This window comes from Rhyacophila brunnea, unplaced genomic scaffold (assembly GCF_057557595.1).
Source record: "Rhyacophila brunnea isolate RB1 unplaced genomic scaffold, BYU_Rbru_1.0 scaffold_24, whole genome shotgun sequence".
Lineage (NCBI taxonomy): Eukaryota > Metazoa > Arthropoda > Insecta > Trichoptera > Rhyacophilidae > Rhyacophila > Rhyacophila brunnea.
The window spans coordinates 2,406,955-2,429,841 of NW_028232904.1; the positions used below are offsets into that span (position 1 = coordinate 2,406,955).

At 34.1% G+C, this 22,887-nt stretch overlaps 1 protein-coding gene across 1 annotated transcript in view; it reads right to left on the reverse strand.

Moving 5' to 3' along the window:
- LOC147068877 (cyclic nucleotide-gated channel alpha-3) overlaps window positions 1-22,551 on the reverse strand; it is a 590,082-nt gene extending 567,531 nt beyond the window's left edge. Inside the window, exon 1 of the mRNA XM_085951461.1 lies at window positions 22,293-22,551. The gene's annotated coding sequence lies outside the window, so the exon portion shown is untranslated. The remainder of the gene's footprint in view (window positions 1-22,292) is intronic.
- Between the last annotated feature and the right edge of the window lie 336 nt (window positions 22,552-22,887).

Below are 22,887 nucleotides of genomic sequence, written 5' to 3' on the forward strand. Positions count from 1 at the left end.
GACCCTTTTATTTCATTTTTTCACGAGATAGCCAGCGCGCTTCACAATAGTATTGAAGTGATGTATTATAAAATTAGTCTCCATATTTTCAGACAGGTTTGCAAACAACCTTTTATAGGACTTTTTTATGCAGTTTATAACTATCGGCCGTTTTGTAAACTATGCATTTGCAAACTGCAAACCCGTGGCCACATTAATAGTGTTAAACTTTTCGCGCCTCCCAGTTTGGAAATCGCTGCCGTAAACAGTTTTTTGATTTTTGCGAAAAAATTGTTGAAGTAGAATAAGTTCACTTTGAAAATACACACCTTATAATATGATTGAATGTCTAGTGCAGGCATTTCCAAATTTAAGTAGTCTGTGATCTCACGGAAAGAGATGGTTGCATACTATACGGTCTCCAATTTTATTAGATTCAATATGAACATTAATTAAATTTTCATTGCTGATTATGGCAAAATTCATGAATTCAAGAATGAAAACTTAACCTAACCTGATAAATAGTCCAGTATAATCGGCTATTTTCAAAATTTATTTGCTGCTGGCTTTCTGTAAAGTGTAAATCGACAAGAACCGTGTTTTATTTAGACATGAATTTTATGTCAGTACTATACGGTCTTTAATATACGGTCATATAATATATGGACATATTATGTCCGATAAAACATTTCACGGCGAAGTGTGATACGGCGAACTGCATACGTACAAGTTTCCGGATATGAGCCACACTGGATGAAAATAGGTGGAGAAAGTTCAGGAGCCACCCTAGGATGTGCGTTGTTATTATAGATTATTATGAAAAACGTAATTTAAAAATAATTGCATTTAAATTCTAAAGGATTCAAGCTCTGTATTATTCTATTTAAGTCGTTTTTTGCGACCCGGGTTTTGCCTTTCGGCATCTTCAGGCGTTGTGTACACTCACCAAAGGTAAACGACAACGAACTCTCTTTATGTTTTGACGATTTAATATAATATGCTATCCAGTGTATTGTTATTAATAATATAGGGTTTTTACAAATTAGGTTTTTTACTGACACTTCAACTACCTATTCATAATTTGTTTATTGTATTTTTTGTAACTTTTGACTTGATAGATAAGTAATGGAGTTTTTACCTACTTTATTGTATTGATTTCTTATATAAGCTAGAGTAAAGAGAGTTCGTTGTCAGTGTGTGTTTACCTTTGGTGAGTGTACACGACGCCTGAAGAAACCCGGGTCGCAAAAAACAACTTAAATGTAATAGTACAGAGCTTGAATCCATTAGAATTTAAATTCAAATTCCATCAAGTACCCTCAGTCGATAGTATTTATATTATAATTGCATTTTGTGACACGATTTAATAATTTGAACTCTGTGTCGTGACGTGGAATAGGTTGAGAACTACTGCTTTAATGTGTGAGGCGTTGCATCGCTTCGGAATAGGCTATTAGCATTCTGCCGATGAACCGTCAAATCCATATATGGAATCGTTGAATGTTTGCCAAATAATTATAATAAATATTTGCGATCCCGCGGAGACCTATTTTCGACGCCACGCATTTGGTGCGTTGTGCATGGGGATTTCAATACCGGTATTTCAAAACCGGTATTCCAGTATTTATTAATACCGGTTTTGAAAATCCAAAATACCGGAATTTTTGGTATTAAGAGAGCACACTCGTTTACGTTTTTGAAAATGAATTATAAGTTACATGCTGCTAAAATGCAAATATATTGAGTGAATCCACCAAAGGTGAAAAAATAATAAAACGAATTTCATCAAATCTATTTATATAAGTAATTGTCGCGATGAATTATCCTAATATTATTTTGAAATAGAAAACATTCGTGACAAAAATGTTCAATTATTCTATAATTATTGATGACTGTACAAGCGTTGAATTTAAGAAGCTTTTCCTACAGCCGGACTTATTTGTACTTGATGAACTTTTGAGGGCTTTAGTTAAAATTATCAATATATTCAAATTATTTGTAAAAAATCAATAGTTCTGCAATTATGATCAATACATATTATGTAGGTTTATGCTATAAAACAATATTTTAAAAAGATTTTAATAGCTATATTTATTGATAACCACCTACTTCTGTTTTTTTTAATGTTTAAGAAATACCGGTATTAACATTTTCATTCGGTATTGCAATCCCTAGTTATGCCGATCTAAATACACTAAACCAACGCATTTATACTATTCTGTGAGGTTATTATAACATAATACCACTTAACGCCCAAAAAGTGATAAATGTGTTAAATACATCACATTTATCACTTTATGTATTCAGGCAGTTTATTGTCACAAGAAATTAAAGCTTCAAATACATTATGATCACTTATGTGCTGTCACGTGCTGTCACAGAAAGCTGTCGCTACGGGAAAAATGCATGTAATGTCGTTTTTATTGCTATTTAAAATGTTCAATCAGACTGATTGAACCTTTAAACGAACATTTTCTGTTAGTTAAAACTGCCGAAATTACCAAAACAATAATGAGGTCACCTCATGCATACCGCGCTATATGGACACGTTTTTATCATTTTATATTTGCCTACACATTTTCGGCTCACGTGTTTTTTTTATTTTTAGTGGTTAGAACTATGTATTTTCTATGAGAATATGGTCTGCAGTTTGAGTTTACATTTTCGATTCATGTGAAAACGCATGCTCTTGGATTTTATTTGTTTTCTCTATGAATTTTCTTTTAACTTATTATCTATGTCTGGTGTTTGCATCTATTATCTATGGTCTGTTGGTTGGAGTTTGATCAAAATATTATTTACGGGTGCAAATCGCAAGTAATTTTAGCATACGCACACGTAGAAACTGTTAAAATTAATTGTAATTAGCATGAATAATGAATAATAGTTCAAAAAACTAATAGCGTCATTATAGTAGGCACTCTCTATCATTGAACTTATAGAGATAGTGATCATTCAAAATATTCTGCGCAATGACGAAACCATATACTAAATTTGTCACCGTACTAGCACGTGACAGTACGTGATGTGATCATAATTTAATTGCAGAATAACTGCCAAAAGTACTATCTTTTATCAACACCTCTCTTGGCTGTGTTAACTTTTAGAGCGAGATAGAGTACGTAAATTGCATATTGAAAAATGAGATGCGAGATCCGAGTATTTTGTAAAATAATCAACGTCAAGTGTGACGGTAGCTGTCTCAATTTATAGTTCCGAGCGAGCTGTCAAATATGAAGTGGAGAGTAGCTATACATTTTTTTTAATAAATACTACAATGATGTGACTAATAAAATCGTAGGTTATGTTCAATTCTTGTTTGACGTTTCAATACGAAATTTCGAGCATTTCGAGGTTCGGATGGAAAAACCATAGATACGTCAACACGAACATATTATCCAAATTTGACCGAGGTCCGCAAAAAATAAGAAACATTTATTTCACACGACATTTTTACCAACTTAAATTTTTCCCGTACCTATTATTAATTTACCAATCATCGTGTACGGAAACATGCTCAAGTGTTAACTGTTAAGAATAGCTGTGCTACCCCTTACTTTTTTACCATGTTTTTATTAGCTCGTATTCTTGTTTGTCCCGTATAGATTTTTTCTTGTTTGTCCAAGATTTTTAACTAACTTCCCGAATAGCTAGACATTTGAAACTTTTAGAATATATCAGAACACGACGGAAATGCATTTTTTTAATACTTGTTGCCATCTTTAAGCAGAATTGAATCCATTTTCAGTTAATTCTGTTTTGTATGTTTCGGAAAAAAATCGTTAAAAGTAATATTTACCACTCACTATTATTGGTTGCTAAGTGGGTCCCAGCAACAAAATTATTAATATATACGTGCGTTACTATGGAAATCAATATGAAATGTCAAAATGACATTTCAGTAATCTATAATTTTTATTAATACATAGAATTGTCAAGTTTATATGATTCAACAGAAAATTTAAAAACGTGGTATATAAAAAGTTCTTTTTATCTTGTAATTATGTAAATTATTGAGACATTTGTTATGTATATTCAAAACAATCATAAATAATCTAAAACAATTGAAATTTTATTGTCTGTATCACACTGTCGACTGACTAGACAGAATTATACTGAATTATTTAAACCCTATCGCAAAACCTTTATAGTACTATGAAGCAAACTTGCAAAGCCGACCAAAGCAGCGTCACTATTGTCCTAAACATTTTAACAATAACTTGTGTTTGGAATATTCTATTCTTACTTGTATTCCCTTGTACGCCCACGATGGCCGAACGGTCCCAAGTTCGAATCCTGGGTCTGGCAAATACACATATTGTTTTTATGTTTTGAGTCGAGTATGGACCTAATAAGTGTCTCCATTTCAAGTAAAACAAAAGGAGCAGGTCTGTGAAGGCCTATATGATCCTATTAGGATAGGACATAGGTGGACATTGTTTTGTAAATTCTTAAAATATGGTCTACTTTACTCATTCCGTGTACTTCCTTGTAGCTTATTTATAATTTTTGTATTTACACTTTTTTCTATTTAATAACTTAATACTGATTTTTTTTATACCTATACTGTTTTAATAATTTTTCTTTATTTTTAAATATTATGTTGTAAACGTCTTGAAGTGATAGTTTGTAATGTTCACTGTATGCATAATAAATAAAATTTGATTTAAATTATTTTCAATAATATATAGACACATAATCCTTTGTTAACTCTAAATACCTAAATTATCGACTTACCAACTTTTGGCACCCACGTTGATCTTATTAGGATTGGATGTGATCTAATGAAAATATATAGGTACTGTTCGGTTATGAGGAATACAGCGGAAAACACATGTTTAAAATACCCGATATACTGGATTATTTGTTAGTTTGGGTTAGTTTAGGTTAGGTTTGGTTAGGTTAACCTAATAAATAATCCAGTATATCGGCTATTTTCAAATTGTGTTTTCCGCTGTATTTCTCATAACCGAACAGTACCAATATATATATACAATTCCTACTTCTTACTGCATAAAACTATTGTGTGATTATAATAATATGTTATTACTTCTTTCTTCTTCTTTCGACCATGTCCGATCCTAATAGGATCATATGGGCCTCCACAGAGTGGAGGTTTGTATTAACAGATTTTTGTTTTTACGAGAAATGGATGTCAGCCACTTGCTCAACCTATTAGGTCCATACTCTGACTCATACACAAATTGAAAAACAATATGTTTACTTGCCAGACCCAGGATTCGAACCTGGGACCCTCGACTCTATAGGCCGGCATTTAAGCCACTCAGCCAGCGTGGGTTACTAGTGGATAAAATATAATATAACTGTAAAAAAAATTCTATGGGTTATAATATACTCGTATTTGGAAATCAGAAGTGTTTTCAAAATTATGTATGTTCAATGATTTGAATGTTATATTCTTAAATTTTCTGAATTATTCGTTAAACAAAAAAATAGTTAATCAAAAATTATAAGCAAGTTCAAATAAGTTACAACAAAAAATCTTGGAGTGATCCGTGACGTCGGTTTGTAATTAAAGTAATACCTATTTTGATTTAAAATGCAAAAGCAGACGGCCAATAGTAGCTCAATTTGGGAATCACTTCAGTGAGTATTAAAAGGCCAATAGTTAAAATTTGTCGAAATTAAGTATGGCGCCTTTCTCACAGTGGTATATGTGCGTGGGCGCGAAACCCGATAGATGCAGGTTCGATTCCTGCAGGGCGTCTTACTTTTTTCAAAAAGATTTTTTCTATTGGTTATAATATTATATTTTCTCAGAAGTGATTTCAAAATTATGAATGTTCATAACACAGACTTGGTTTCCAAACGTGCGCCTCAATTCATATTGTTGCAAGTAGGGATTCCAATCCCGGGATCCCGAGCTATTTTCGATACCTATGAATCCCGGGATTGATAAACATAATCCGAAAACTTTCGGAATTGATTTTTTTTATCATTTTTTATGGAAAATAAAATAAAATCGAAAATATAACAGAAAAAATACTTTTAATAACAAATAACTACATTAGAAATAAACTGAGTTTGAATGAAGTTTGATTTATACCCATGTGTAAGTTGCCGATTCATTTTATTTTTTCACATAAATTAATCAAAATGAGAAAGATTGGAAAAAAACAATGCTTCGCACTATACTTTGGACGCGGAAGACGCACACGGTGCGTAATGACCAGGCGGCCGATCGATGTAATTAACGTGCATTTTAAAGGGGGAAATTAAAATCTCATTATCTCTTCAGCAGCGAAAGCGTTAAGAAAGTAATTCTACAATGATCTTATACGTTTTACGGCAGTTTCATATTTGGCTGACTAATTAGATTTATGAAGCGGAAAGGCTATGATTTGCTTTACTATTTTAAATCTCGCTAACCCTTTCATTAAGTCTTTACTATTAGAAACAGCAATCTCATATTAAATTCACACTATTATTTATATTACAATATTATTTACTCCATTAAACTTATGTATTTCCAAGATTGAACGTATACAATATTAACAATAAATGTCTTAAATAGTATAAATTATACTAGATTTATTTTTGACAGATTTTATCAATGTTAAAAAACAATGGAAAAAATGCCAATCCCGGGATTGTCAAATTGTAATCCCGAAATCCCGGGATCAGAATTTTGGCTGGGGATTGGATTCTCTAGTTGCAAGTGCATCATTTTTGATAAATTTCTCATAAGATAATATCTTAGATTGAAATTAATTAAATTTTACTAAATTGGTATCGCTAATCTAATTTATAAGTGAAAAATATTCTAGAAAAAAAAATGGACCGAGTGGAACTCGAACTAGAGTCCATCTATGATTTATGTGAACTATTTCTGATAACTTTGTTTTATCTGAGATACTTCAAAGTTCGCCAACCGAAAGGCGATCGGCTTTGTTATCAATTAATGAATGGAATTACTTAGTTAATTGTAACCGACGTTTGGCTGTAGCCATCTTTCACTGTTGCCTTTTTTTTCTACTTGAGAATATGTAATGAAATTATTGTTATTTTACTCAATACTGAATATACCTACACAAGATTTAGGTATTGATGAAGGCGATTAAATCAAAATCAAGAAATAGAATTAAATTAGTAACAACACCCACGGTGGCCGCGCGGCTTATGCGTTGGACTATCACGCCGTGGGTCTCAGGTTTGAATCCTGGGTCTGGCAAGTACACATATTGTTTTTCAATTTGCGTGTGAGTCAGGGTATGGACCTAATAAATTGATCAAGTGGCTGACATCCATTTCTCGTAAAAAACAAAATCTGTTAATACAAAACTCTACCCTGTGGAGGCCCATATGATCCTATTAGGATCGGACATGGTCGAAAAAAAAACATTTAGAATGGTTATTACGAATAAAGTCACACATTTTATCTAGGGAAAATGTTGACTTAAATGTGGTTTATAAATATTCGATCGATAGAATGGACCGGAGATAGAATAAATAATTATTGAAAAAATCTAAATAAGTAAATTATTTAAACATGTTCATTGTATAAACATATCATTATTGTCTTTATTTCCTATTTTACAACGTTTTTCTTAGCTCGTATTCTTATTTGTCCGGTGGTTCTTTCTCCGGTACAAATCTTGCAATCGATTTTTAACTAACTTCCCGACTGGCTAGACAATGCATTTTTTTAATACTTTTAGCCATCTTTAAGTAGAATTAAATTCATTTTCAGTTAATTTTGTTTTGTATGAAAAGTTATTTCGACACCATAATTGGTTGCTAGGGGTCTGGGGTCCTAGCAACTAAATTATTAATATATACGTGCGTTACTATGGAAATCAATATGACATGTCAAGTACAAATTTTTTTGATCGACTAGTCAAGTCAAGTTTATATGGAACAGAAAATTTAAAAACGTTGTATTTAAAAAGTTATTTTTATCTTGTAATTATTTTTATTTATTTCAAAAATTATCTTTGTAAGTGTTATTATTATTTATAAAATCACTGAAATTAATAAATACCTTAAAAATATAAGTGTTTGTAGGAGGGGGGGGGGGTGTAAATTTACTGCACCGAGTGACACCAACTCTAGTTACGCCAGTGCTCAGATGTGTTGATGATGTACACTTTTTTCCGACCATGTCCGATCCTAATAGGATCATATGGGCTTCCACAGAGTAGAGGTTTGTATTAACAGATTTTGTTTTTTACGAGAAATGGATGGCAGCCACTTGCTCAACCCATTAGGTCCATACTCTGACTCACACACAAATTGAAAAACAATATGTGTACTTTTCCAGGCACAGGAATCGTACCAAGGACCTACGGCGTGATAGTCCAACGCTTAAGCCGCGCGGCCACCGTAGGTGTAAAATCATGTGCACAAACAATAAAAAAATTAGAGGGAACGTTGTACCTGACATCTTCTAAAACCCGCAAGCGACTGGCGAAAACATTAGGATAAATTTAAATTTAGACAAGTACCTACAATAACGTATTACGCAAATCTGCACGTGTCATTGCTGGTCACCAAGGACGTCGAAGAGCAACGGAAGTAAACCAAACATCGTGTAATCCGACAAAAAATGTACAGTCCTATTTAAAATGTTATGCTAATTAATACATTGTTCTCCATTTTCAATACCGAATATATCGGTATTGTCTGATTTTTAAAAATACTAGAATACCGGTTTTCAAATATTGCAAACCCTAATAATTACTTCTACAGATTTTTAAAACGTCATAGCAGCCATTGTTGTCTGATTCTCAATAAAATTGTCATTTTTGTTCAGTGTTATATGAAGTACCACGGACAAAAGTAGAAATGTGACAAAACCAAGGCCTGAACAAAAACGATGCATGAGCGCGAGTGAGATAGTATTCGGCACCCTTACAATCTCTGCGACACGCGCTAGAGTAAGATAAAAGATCTACATTTATGTGTGAGCTAGTTTCCAAAAGTATCGCCATCAAATCGGGGCGAAACGCTTCACATAGCGTCGATAACTTGCGAGCTCGTGTTGCTAAAATTGCTATTTCTTGTGTTAAACATTAAGTCAATGGTAAATATTTTTAGTTAATTAAGTAGAAAAGATGGTTTTGTGTGTTGTCTTAAAATGCGGTAGCCGTACTGATAAGCAAGAAGATGGTATTACGTTTCATATGTAAGTTGATACATGTTCGTGATAATTTATTTGTATTTTATTATATATTTTAATATCAGTGACCTAGTGTTTCTTTAAAATAACTTAAATTATGGATATCTTTACCTAATGGTTGCATTTTGACCGCTTAAAAATACTATCATCATCATCATCATCATCAGCCTGAGTCTATCCACTGCTGGATGAAGGCCTCTTTAAGTTGCTTCCACTTCTCTCGGTCCTGTGCATTGCGTTGCCACGTACTTCCGCAGAACTTTATCATTTCATCGATCCAGCGGCCTCTAGGTCTACCTTGTGGACGTTTTGTACTTCTTGGATACCACTGGATGACTAGATTTGTCCAACGATTGTCTCTTCTTCGAGCTATGTGTCCAGCCCATCTCCATTTATGGCTTTTAATAAACTCTATTACATCGCAAACCCTTGTCTGCTTCCTTATCCACTCATTCCTCTTTTTGTCCTTTCGCGTTATGCCCAGCATGCACCTCTCCATACCACGTTGTGCTACTCTAAGTTTCTGGATCTCTCTTTTACTTAGGGTCCATGTTTCACACGCATATGTCATCACGGGAAGCACACACTGGTTGAACACTTTGCGCTTTAGGCACAGTGGAAGGTCACTTTTGAAGACATTATTCAGGCGGCCAAAAGCACTCCAGCCTAGCTTTACTCTAAAAAATAAAAATACTATATAACGTAAAAAAAATAGAAAATTATATTTTAATTCTGAGCGTCTAGTGCGAGCACTTTGGGCGAGCACTACCGAAATGGTCTATGGTCTCGAACATTTGTAGACGAATGCGTTCGCTCGTTCACAAACCAAACACATGGCACGCGGCTTCATTTAGCAATGCAACGAGTGGCGTCTAGATGTATCTATAGTCTAAGGACAAAGGACAAGGAGTTTCGTAATTAAGAATTTAATTTTTGAACACACTGGACTGGCACTAGTTTTTTTATTGCTGTGAAAAAGATGTGCTTATTTTATATCTTTCGCAATATTTATTTTTGTATTGCAGTTTTTTTTTTATCTATCTCGGCAAATTAAAAACTCGACACACTTCGAAAATACACAATACAAAATACCAACTGCCAAAAACATGAAATAAAAATTGATGTTTGACATTTCTTTTGTTTTATATTATTATACGTCATGGGACCTTCTCACTTTTGGAACAGTACGTGTTATTGAGAAATCAATATTTTCGGAAGACTATGATTTGAAAATACACGTGGATATTTAAGTTTTACCATAATTAAGATACTTTACAATTTTATGTGACATTTCTTGTTTTTTTCGTGTGCCCTTAGTTTTGAAAATCATCATGGAAAGTTACATAGTTGTAAAATGTTTAAAAATTGTTTAAATTTATTACAACAATATTCGAGAAACGTATTTCGAGCATTACGTGAAATCTATGTTCAAAATAATCGACATACAGAGCTTACAATTCGTTATTCAATTGAAAAATTCGGTACTGTTCGGTTATCAGGAATACAGCGGAAAACACATTTTGAAAATAGCCGATAAACTGGATTATTTGTTAGGTTAACCTAACCAAACCAAACCTAACCTAAACTAACCCAAACTAATAAATAATCCAGTATATCGGGTATTGTCAAAATGTGTTTTCCGCTGTTTTCCTGATAACCGAACAGTACCAACAATTTTAGTTAAATAGTAATTTTTGTGATGTCAAGAATCGAAACCGTCAAAAACGTGAACGTACTGCTGAAAATGTCGATGAAATGAATCAAAGTGTAGGTGAAAATCCAGAACAGTCAATTACATGCCATTCTCAAAAACTTAACTTAAACTTTCATTTTTGTCACTACATGGAATATTCTTCATAACGATTTGCATCTTAATGCGTATAAAATACAGTTAACACGAGAACTTAAACCGAAAATAACCATTTGGTGCGTCGAAATTTTGCTTATTGGGCTTTAGAGCAACTTGAAACAGTCCCATTATTTTATGAGAAAATCATCGTAGAGCGATGAGGCTCATTTTTGGTTAAATGGCTACGTAAATATGCAGAATTATCACATTTAGAGTAATTAAAACCTATATACTATTCTTGAAACGCATTTACATCGACACAAATTAAGTTTGGTGTGGTTTATAGTTTGTAAGTGTATTTTGGCCGTATTTTTATGAAAATTAAAATGGCAAATTTGTGGCATTAATTCGATGATTTTGATCTGGATGATAATATGCAGTTCCAACAAGATAATGCAGTGACGTTCCGTGGGGATAGGCAGATTGAGCGTCGCTTGGGGGCGGCAGTTACTCGAATGGCGGCAAATCGAGGAGAATCATTAATTGTTGTTTTTATTTAATAAATCGCAATTTTTTATAGTACTTTTTCCACTTTAATTAATATATTAGGACCGGTTTCGTCCGCCTCAGTAGGACATTTTTAACTGAACTGTTGAAAATGTCCCACTGAGGCGGACGAAACCGGTCCTAATATATTAATTAAAGTGGAATAAGTACTATAAAAAAATTGCGTTTTATTAAATAAAAACAACAATACAATGCAGTTCCACCATGAATTGACAGTTAACAAAATAAAAGAAATTAGAGAATCATTAAATATATATAGGAATAGGTACCTAAACTTAGTAATAACGGAAATATATTTTCATTAAAAAATTCAGCTCACTCCTTGGAAACAAAATGTATTAATTAGCATAAAAGGATGAACAAGACTGTATTTTTTTCATCGGGTTCGCGATGTCTAGTTTACTTCCGTTGTCTTTGGACATCACTCCTTGATGACCAGCAATGGCACGTGCGGATTTTAGAATTATATTTGAATTATAGGTAAGTACATACTTAGGTAAGTACCTAATTAATTTATCCAAATATTTTTGTCAGTCATTCGCGAGTTTTGAAAGTTGTCAGGTGTATTTTTAAATGTATCCGAAACCGTGGACTCGAAATATTGTCTATTGAAGTAGAGATGACATTTAAATTAAATTTTGTGGTATATATTTTGTATAATAATGTATTTCTTAGATATTGAAGTCATGAAAGGATAATAAAACATACTGTATAATGGGGTGGGATTTTGACGCTGCCTAGGGGCGGCATTTTGTCTAGGGACATCACTGAGATGATGTAACATGTAAGTCAACTTATTGAGAGAATAGTTCAGTATATAGGTATATCTCTTATTTGATAACCCTTTCGTTATGTAAAAGTCTATTATATTCAGTATTGAATAAAACATTTATATAGAAGACAAGTAACCATAGTACCATAGTAACATCTATCGGAGAAAATAAAAACTAACTGCTTCCTTTGATAATAAAAGTCATTCGTCATCAAATAGTTGATACAAACAGACTTTGTCTATCTTCAATGAAATAAAACTAACACAATTCATTTCAGTATTTTATAAAATTACAGTTAAAAATAATATATCGTCTTCTTCTTGGTCGTGCACTCATGGCTGAGGATCGTGACCACATTTAAATTTCGCCATCCTTTGAGCGACCAAGACTTTCCATCCTTCTCGATCTTCCGCTTCTCTCAGGGCAGAATGGATGGTGTCCCCAGTCTGCTCTTTCACTTGGTCGCTCCATTGCGCAGACGCTCTTCCTCTACTTCGCCTTCCCTGGAGGCTACCCAAAACTACCAGTCTCTCCAAGTTGTCCGGTCCGCGCCTGACAATATGTCCAAAAAACTACAGATTTCTTCTCAGACATATCGTCGAGAGCCGTTCCTTTATCTTCAGTCTCTGGGTGATTGACTGGTTCGTCCTGTGCTCCGTCCAAGAAATGCGAAGCATTCGGCGCCAACACCACATCTCAAAGGCATCAATTGCCTTCCGTTCTCTTGCCTTCAGGGTCCACAACTCGACTCCGTATAGAAATATCTAGAACACTAATGTTTGCACAAGCATCATTTTTTGTGGCAATCGAAATTCCCCGATCCTTCCATATAGTGGTAAGGCGTGTCATCGCATTTTTTGCAATCTGTGTGCGCCTTCTTATTTCCGCTTCGCATCCACCCTTTCCACTGATGGTCGATCCAAGATATATAAACTCGTCGACTGTTTCGAGGTTTTGGAGTGTACTTGGTGTTGGTAGAAGGTCGGCCCGATCAACAACCATTAACTTGGTCTTATTCCTATTAATAAGGAGGCCGTATTTGCGACTCTCTTCTTATAATCCTTCCTCTTAGCGTAATGCCATAAATTATAAACAACTACAGTACAGAATAAAAAAGTTCATTTACTGCACGGCTTGTGCGCCGTATTGAACATGTTAACAATTGAACTATTGGAAAGTGTGTGAATCCTTACTATTAAAAAGAATGCATTTAAAAGTTTGATTAATAAAAATCAACGTGAAATGGGTCACAATTTTTCGTAGAGGCGCAAAACTGAAGTATACTCGAAAGCTCGGCGCCACATACAGTGACGTCCCGTGGGGGTAGGCAGATTGAGCGTCACTTGGGGGCGGCAGTTACTCGAAGGGCGGCAAATCGAGGAAAGGTATATTTATAAATAGCTACCTCAACTTAGTAATAACGGAAATATCCTTCCATTGAAAAAATCAGCTCACTGGTTGGAAACATTGTATTAGGTAATTAACATGACTGTATTTTTTGTCGGGTTCACGATGTCTAGCTTACATCCGTTGTCCTTGGATATCACGTTCTTGAAGATAAGCAATGACACGTGAAGATTTGCGAATTATAGGTAGGTACATACTCACCTAATTTAAAATTTATCCAAATATTTCTGTCAGTCACTCGCGAGTTTTGAAAGTTGTCAGGTGTATTTTAAAATGTATTTTAAACCGTGGACTCGCAATGTTGTCTATTGAAGCAGGCATTTAAATTAGATTTAGTGGTATATATTTTGTTAATAATGTACATAAACACATTTCAGTCACGAAAGGATGATAAAAATACTGTATAAACAATGGGGTTGCATTTTATCTAGGGACGTCACTGGCCACATATTTTGTAGTAGCTGTTCGCATTAATGGCAAATATCCAAATCACCTACACTTTGTGGATAATATTGTCGACTTTACAGAGATCAGAATGACCCTAAAATGAGATACAAGAATTAGTAGAAAAAACTCCTTCAAATATATTTGAAGATAAATTGTATGTCTCGAAGACAAAGGTCATGATAAACCAATTGGATAACCTAAAGACAACTATAGCAAGTCTGCCACCACGTCCATCTAATAAAACAACAAAAGTTTCTATAGCAACGGCGAAGGGAGCTTGTTGAAAGAATGTAGACTGTAGTAGGTAGCTGAAAAAAATATGCTAGAGCAGCCATATTTACGGAAGTTAAATCATAATTTTCTTTTATTTTCAGTATTTTTTCAGTACTTAAAGGATCAGTCTCAGAAAATAAAAACTAGAATTGAGATCGCAAGGAGCGCCTTTCTCAAAATGAGACGCCTTCTTAGTCATCGAGATCTTAACCTAGGTCTGAGACTGCGTATGGTACGTTGTTATGTCCTCTCAATTCTTTTCTATGGTATGGAAGTATGGACGCAAAACCAAGAGATGTCACGGAGACTTGAAACTTTCGAGATGTGGCTGTATGGACTGACCGAGTGACAAAAATGTTGAAGTTCGTGGCTTAAGAATCTCCGTGATTGGTACGAGTGCAGCTCCACTGAACTGTTCCGGGTAGCAAACGTCAAAGATAAGATCGTTTTGATGGTGGCCGACCTCCGCTAGGGGATGGCACAATGAGAAGAAGAAAAAAAGACAAAATTCACTATTTACAAAAATACTGATGACCAACTTCCACAAAAAAGTCTACGGCTTCATTAGTTGACCTTCTTATCAGTAGAACACTCGGACTTAAACCACTGTTCGTAAAATAATATAGCCATTACACAATACGCGCAAATGTAGACGCAGTATTTGGAAGCATGAGTCATTTCACATAATGAAGCAGACCGCGCTAAGGTCTCAAGGACAAATAGTAACAAACTACATACAAAAATTTTTGACTGTCCCAAGCCTTTGTTTACAAGAGAGAGCGTGATTATTGACCACAAACTTATCTAAATAACGGCAAAAAAATGGAACTACGAACTACGATATGGACACCATTTTGAAAACGTCATTTGAATGTCAGATTCTGTCCAGCTGCAAGTCTTAATTGGATAGTTTTAGATAAGTTTGTAGGTCTGTACTGAATTTATAGACTCGTTACTAGGTTACTCCATCATTGAATTTACAGAGATCGTTAATCTGCAAAATGGCGAAACCATAGACTAAATTTGTCGCCGTGACAGCGTGACAGTACGCGACATGCATCTCAATATAATCACAACTTAAAGCACGACCCAATCTAAGGTGCATGTCGCCTACCGTCACAATGTCGCGGCGAAAATTTAATCTATGTTTTCATCATTTTGCAGAATATTTTGAACGTGCACCATATCCGTAAATTCTCTAAAGAATGACACTGATGAAGACTCCTTACTATAATGTATTAGTAATTTGAATTATTACTAATTATTCATGCTAATTTCAATTAATGCATTGCGCACGTTAAAATACTTGTGGCACGACATCCATAGATAATATTTTGAACAAACCCCAACCTGCAGACTATAGATAATAGACAACATTTTTATCGCAAATAGGTACATAGTGCTATCCGCTAAAAACAAAAAATCGTGATTTTGACATGACATTCGAAAAGCGTAGGCATGTGGAATATGATAAAAACGTTCAAAACGTCATGCAGGAGTCGATGCAGTGCAGTTCAACGTGAGGTGACCTCATTATTGTTTTAGTGATTACGGCAGATTTTTCCAACTGACAATGTTCGTTTAAAGGTTTAAAATGTGCTACGGGATGGGAGCACTAGTCTGATTACATTTAAACACCAAGACCAACGATATTACACATTTTTTCCCGTAGCGGTAGCCCGTGACAGTACGCGTCATGCACCTCAATTTGCGTCGCGCTTAAAACTCCTTCTAGCCAAGTCTAAATTGTTTGATATCCATTGTATTATACATATATATGCGTATATAATATACTTATATATATATAGGAAGCCCGCTTGTCTGATATTTGCTCGCGAAGTGTGCAAACAGTAACACAATTGAGTTTAATGTTCTGTACCGACCGCAATATCAAGAGATTTAATGAACTCACCACATACCCCTCCTCTCCCTTTACTCATCTGTCGTGGATATTCGTACATGGAGTTTTAATTAAATTTAGAAACACATAGATATATTATCAAAAGCTTGTATCTAATACTCATTGACGCGTTCGTGCCCAAATTAGAAGGATCTACATACATATTATATGAAACACTGGTAAACATTGTAATTAATTGATAAAATTCTTATTTCAAACGGTTTTCACCACATTTAAAAGTATTTGCAATTTAAACATGCTATCTCCAAAATTTTGTATAAATAGATATATAATGTATTTACTTATACATATATATATATATATATTCTTTTATTTTGTATGTTACTTTTTATTTTCCTTTTTTTTCGTTTGTATATCATTTAAATATTCATTATTCTACCTCATTTTTCTCATGTAATCTTGTAAGGTAATTTCTTTATATTTATGTTATTCGTACTCTTTATCTTGTTAGGCTTAACTATATTATAATGTATATATGGAAACTTTGCTGGTTGCAATAACTTTTTTATTATTATATTTTAAATTTCTGTAATCAATATGTAACTGTTTGTTTTCCTTAATAAATAAAATAAAATAAAAATAAAATTTAAGGGTAGAGCAGTGATTTTCAACCGTTTGTAATTGGGGGAACCCTTGAAACATTTTTTTTAAATTTCAGTTGGAGTTACACATTACAAAAAAGACGTATAAATCAGTAACCTGTGACCAGGGAACTCAGAAATAATGAGAACTGAAATACCTTCACAGCGAAGAGTAGAGGTGTGCTTTAACATGTTGTTTCTTCTTTTCATGAGAAATGGATGTTAGCCACTTGCTCAACCTATTAGGTCCATATCAGGGAACTGAAATACCTTACGGGTAAGGAGTAGCAGGTAACCGATCTCGAGTAAGGAATAATCCGGGATAAACTTAAACACGTGTCAAGAATACGTCATACGTCGAATAATGACAACTGCTCTCGGTTTATGCATTGACGCTCATTTAATATTGCTGGGAAAAAACGTGCAGATGACAAAATTGACATGACAGCAGGGAAGTCAGAAATAATGGGAATTGAAATACCTAATAGGTAAGGAGAAGCAGGCAACCGGTCTCGAGTAAGGAATAATCCGGGATAAACTTAAACACGTGTCACGAATACGTCATACGTCGAATAATGACAACTGCTCTCGGTTTATGCATTGACGCTCATTTAATATTGCTGGGAAAAAACGTGCAGATGACAAAATTGACATGACAGCAGGGAAGTCAGAAATAATGGGAATTGAAATACCTAATAGGTAAGGAGAAGCAGGCAACCGGTCTCGAGTAAGGAATAATCCGGGATAAACTTAAACACGTGTCACGAATACGTCATACGTCGAATAATGACAACTGCTCTCGGTTTATGCATTGACGCTCATTTAATATTGCTGGGAAAAAACGTGCAGATGACAAAATTGACATGACAGCAGGGAAGTCAGAAATAATGGGAATTGAAATACCTAATAGGTAAGGAGAAGCAGGCAACCGATCTCGAGTAAGGAATAATCCGGGATAAACTTAAACACGTGTCACGAATACGTCATACGTCGAATAATGACAACTGCTCTCGGTTTATGCAATGACGCTAATTTCTTTTTTTGACCATGTCCGATCCTAATAGGATCATATGGGCCTCCACAGAGTAGAGGTTTGTACTGACAGATTTTGTTTTTTACGAGAAATCGATGTCAGCCACTTGCTCAATCTATTAGGTCCATACCCTGACTTACACACAAATTGAAAAATAATATGTATAAGTACTCGCCAGACCCAGGATTCGAACCTGGGACCCAAGGCGTGATAGTCCAACGCTTAAGCCACGCGGCCACCATGGGTACGCTCATTTAATATTGATTTAATATTGATGTAATACACACTATTGCACGTGCACAATGCGTGAACTCTCAATGCAAGAGAAATCCAAAAAATACGAGTAACGCAATTTGGCATGGAAAGGGGTACTTTGGGCATAGCACACATAAAGATCACAAAATAAACCAATTGATAAGGAAGCAGACAAGAGTAAGCGATGTGATAGAGGTCGCTTGGTAGATGAAACGACAATGAGCTGGACACGTCTGGTCAAGTCTGGTGGATGGATGTGGCAGAAAAGCAACTGAGAAAAGTAAAATTAAATAGGGAAGGCTCTCATCCAGCGGTGGATTGACTCCATCTTATTGTAAATGAATTAATTTATGTACTTTGGGCTTCAATAATTATTTTTTTATCTTTGTTACTATCTGTAAGGATATAATATACTTACTTATTATATAAAGATATGTAAGAGTGTATTTTTGTTGTATTAAAACGAACGAAATAAATCCCGATCTTTTTAAATTATTATTCAAATTCAAATTTATTTATTTTTACATATGGTGAACATTACAGAATATAAATTTAAGACGTTCACAACATGACATTTAAAAAACAAAGAAATAGTTCCAGGAGATGAAGGGTTCAATTCCCCGCCGGGGTGGCTTACTTTTTTCAAAAAGGATTTTTTCTATTGTTTATAATATATTTTCTCAGAAAGTGTTTTTCAAAATTATGTATGTTCAATAATCAGAATGGTACATTTTTGAATCTTGTGAATTATTCGTTGAATTAAAGAAATAGTTAATTATAAAGTAATTGAAGTAATATGCATCTACTTTGATTTAATAAAACAAAAACCAATTGCCAAAGTAGCTTGATTTACATGAACGCTGATGAGTAGGTATTAAAAACTCCAATAGTTAAAATTTGTCGCAATTAGTACGTCGCCTTGTAGCATAGAGGTAAATGAGACGGACGGTGCGTAAACCCAAGAGATGCAGGGTTCGATTCCATGCCGGGGTGGCTTACTTTTTGCAAAAAGGATTTTTTCTATTGGTTATAATATATTTTCTCAGAAAGTGTTTTTCAAAATTATGTATGTTCAATAAAGAAATAGTATTAAACAGAATAAAGAAGAAATAAATATTATATGCAGTATCACAAAAACTGTATGAAAAGTACAGTAAAGGGTACAGAAATTATAAAAAATATAAATTATGAAGCATGGAAGCACGCCGAATGAGTTAATTTGACACTATTTTCAGAATTTATAAAACAACGTCCACCAATACTCATTCTCACGTAGGTGGAATATATCAACATCCGAAGCGATTTGGTTGAACAGAGTTATTGCCTTCCCAAGTGGCATCACCCATGGCAGGTTAGTTCTGCTCCTTGGGAAAACAAACAACTGATGCTCCCGATTTCTAAGATAGTTATCAGGGACACACAAGTCAATACTACAACAATGGCAGAGTTCTCATTTACACCACGCATAAGTCGAAAAAAATATATGGCCGAATATTGATATCTTCTAGCATTTAAACTACAGTATGTAAGCATGTTTTGGTCTCACCACTGTGGTGTTCGATGTGTGGGTTATGGTGTTGAGGATGATGATGAAGAAGTCGAAGATGTGTGCAGGAGCGAGTTTTATTAGCAATGTAACAGTCGGTACAATAGTATAAATACAATGACAGTACATATTATCTACTGAGATAGTTACGAGCCAGGTACTTAGATTCGAGTGACATTTTGATAAATCATTATTCGTTATTTATACAGTCAAAAGTAATACATAAACATTATATTCTAGTACATAATTATATTTTACGAGTCAGCGGTTTAAATACGAGTAGCTGTGAATTTTATTTATTATTACAGTCATAATATAATATGATACTATGGAAAAGGATTATTCGACTAATTTTCCATTGCGATACCGTATTTCACATCGCCAATCAATCTGCTGATCCAGCTAAACAGTAGACTCGTTTACCGTTATATGAGTCGCTGAGAAATTATTATTGCGGTCGAATAATTTGATACATTAATAAATAGATATTTGCTCGCTAATATACTGACAGCTACACATGCTTAAGAGGAAGCCAATTGGAAAAACGGATGTGAAATAAGTATTATATTATATATTTTTTTAATTAGAATTATAGTGGGACAACTAAACTTTAAAATTGCGCAGATTGCGATTTCGTCTACTGCACACGAATTACTTAGAGTACATTTTATTATTATTTCCGACTGCTCTTATATAAAGCCTATTGCATCGTTTTGTCTCACTCGGCGTCGCTCTGACTACGTCATGTTTTCCGTCAAAACTATCGAACTTCACGCTTATGACGTGATGGGTATATTAAATGTATAGCTGAAAGAACATATATCGTACATATTTAGTTCTTTCAGCGTATTTGTAGTTCTTTTTTTTAATATTCATTAATATTAATTTATTGTTTTACATATTATGAATGAAATATGTAAATAAATGAATTAAGTAAAATATGCTTCTGGTGATTAACTAAACAACGCATTATTTGCCCTTAGAGACAGTATTCGATTCCCGGTGAGGTCACAATATATTTATGTACATACATAATTTTGTAACCAATAGAAAAAATCTAAAAATCAATTTGAAAAAGTAAACCATCCAGCAGGAATCGAACCTATACATCTCGGTTTACGTGCCCATATACATAGACCACTATGCTATAGACGTCATACATATTTAATATGGTTATAAGTAATATATTTTCTCAGAAGTGTTTTCAAAATTATGTATGTTCAATAATTAGAATGTCACATTCTTATATCATGTGAAATATGCGTTGAATAAAAAAATTGTTTATTAAAAATATTATATTTATGTGTTTGCACTGCTTTCATTAGGCCTCGTGGCTTGTTATAGTGTTAAAAAGAAAAATAATTACAAGATAAAAATAACTTTTTGTATACCACGTTTTTAAATTTTCTGTTGAATCACATAAGCTTGACAATTCTATGTATTAATAATTTAGGACAAATAAGGCAATTGTCAACAAATCATTTTTTTTTTGCTATTTTGCAACAAACAAACAAATATAGAATAATGAAATGTCATTTTGATTTCCATAGTAACGCACGTATATATTAATAATTTAGTTTCTAGGACCACCCCCTTAGCAACCACTAATAGTGGATCGGATTACGGATTTCTTCCGAAATAACTTTTCATACAAAACAGAATTAACTGAAAATGAATTCAATTCTAATTAAATATGGCTAAAAGTATTAAAAGAATGCATTGGCATCGTGTTCTGATATATTCTAAAAGTTTCAAATGTCTATCTAGCCGGGAAGTCAGTTAAAAATTGATTACAAGATTTGCACTGGATAAACAACCACCGGACAAATAAAAATACCAGCTAAGAAAAACGTGGTAAAATAAAATTAACTGCTAAATTATAATAACGTAAAAATTTCTAATATTTCAAAGTAATTAATATATTTTATTAAGTAAGTTAGTAAATAAGTACTGTATTTTTTTGAAATCATAAACAGTTGTTCGAAAAACGGTCCAAATTTTCCTCTCAGAATTTTCCCATGTCTTATACACACGCACGCTAAAAATACCACTGCAATATGACAGATGAAATACTTTTGTACGTACGTACGTTGATTTTATATAAACTTACAATCAAAAATTTAATATTGTTGTTATTTTATATACACGTTTTAACTTTTGCCTAAATGATAAGACTTCATTTTAAATTATGAGCACTTAACCTATACGGATAACAATGAAACTGTGGGTATTTACGAAAAACAATGCAGATTTGTTTTATATTATTAATACGTTTTGTTTGTTTTTTTTTTAAGTGTGTTTGAATTTAATTATATTATGTGTTTCTGTGTGTATTATTAACAATGATTTTTATCGGTTTAAATGAATTGAATAGTGTGCATATTGTATGTGTAAAGGTCCGTTAGAATTGTGTTTTCTTTTGCATAGAATGTAGACAAGAACATAGTTTCAAGTTTAAAGGTGTTTTGTTAATTGTCTGACTTACCTCGTTTGAGAGACTGCTAGACGATTTTGCCAAACAGTGAAAAAAAATCCATTCGGTCACACCTGTAGAAAATTGCACATACAGTGAAATCACTCACACAAATCTAACGCATAACACACACTACTAAGTACACGCCATGTTTTCTCGTGGCGGGTAAGTACATCAACGGGAATAGTCAATAATTAATACGTCAGTCGATAGAAGATATCTATCCAATATATTCAGGACCTCAGTTTGTGGTGTATACTTAAATAATTATTGTGCCAATGACGGCGTTTAGGTACTGATGGCCGCGGGTTGTCGAGGGCAGCGAGAGGGGACTGACCTCCGCGCCGGTCGGCATACGGAACCGCACTGGCATTTCGGGCTTTTCGGGGGGCTGTTCGGAGGGGGGCTTCTCGCCCGAGAGATGCTGTACGTCTGCGCGGGATACAGATGCAGGGCCGGAGTCTGCGTTTCGCTACCCCCAACCCCGCGGGCCCCACGCGCCGCCCGGGGGTGGCGTAGCGGGGTGGTTTACTTATGCGGATTCAGCCGGCAGGTCGATACACCCTGTGCGCTCCGCTGGGGGGGTGATTCAATAAAACAATAACTGCAAACATCGCAGATATAAATAACTCTGCGAATATATCAGAGTGATTCTATACTATAATACAACATCAGATTACAAGCGTTAATACGTAATTTAAAAC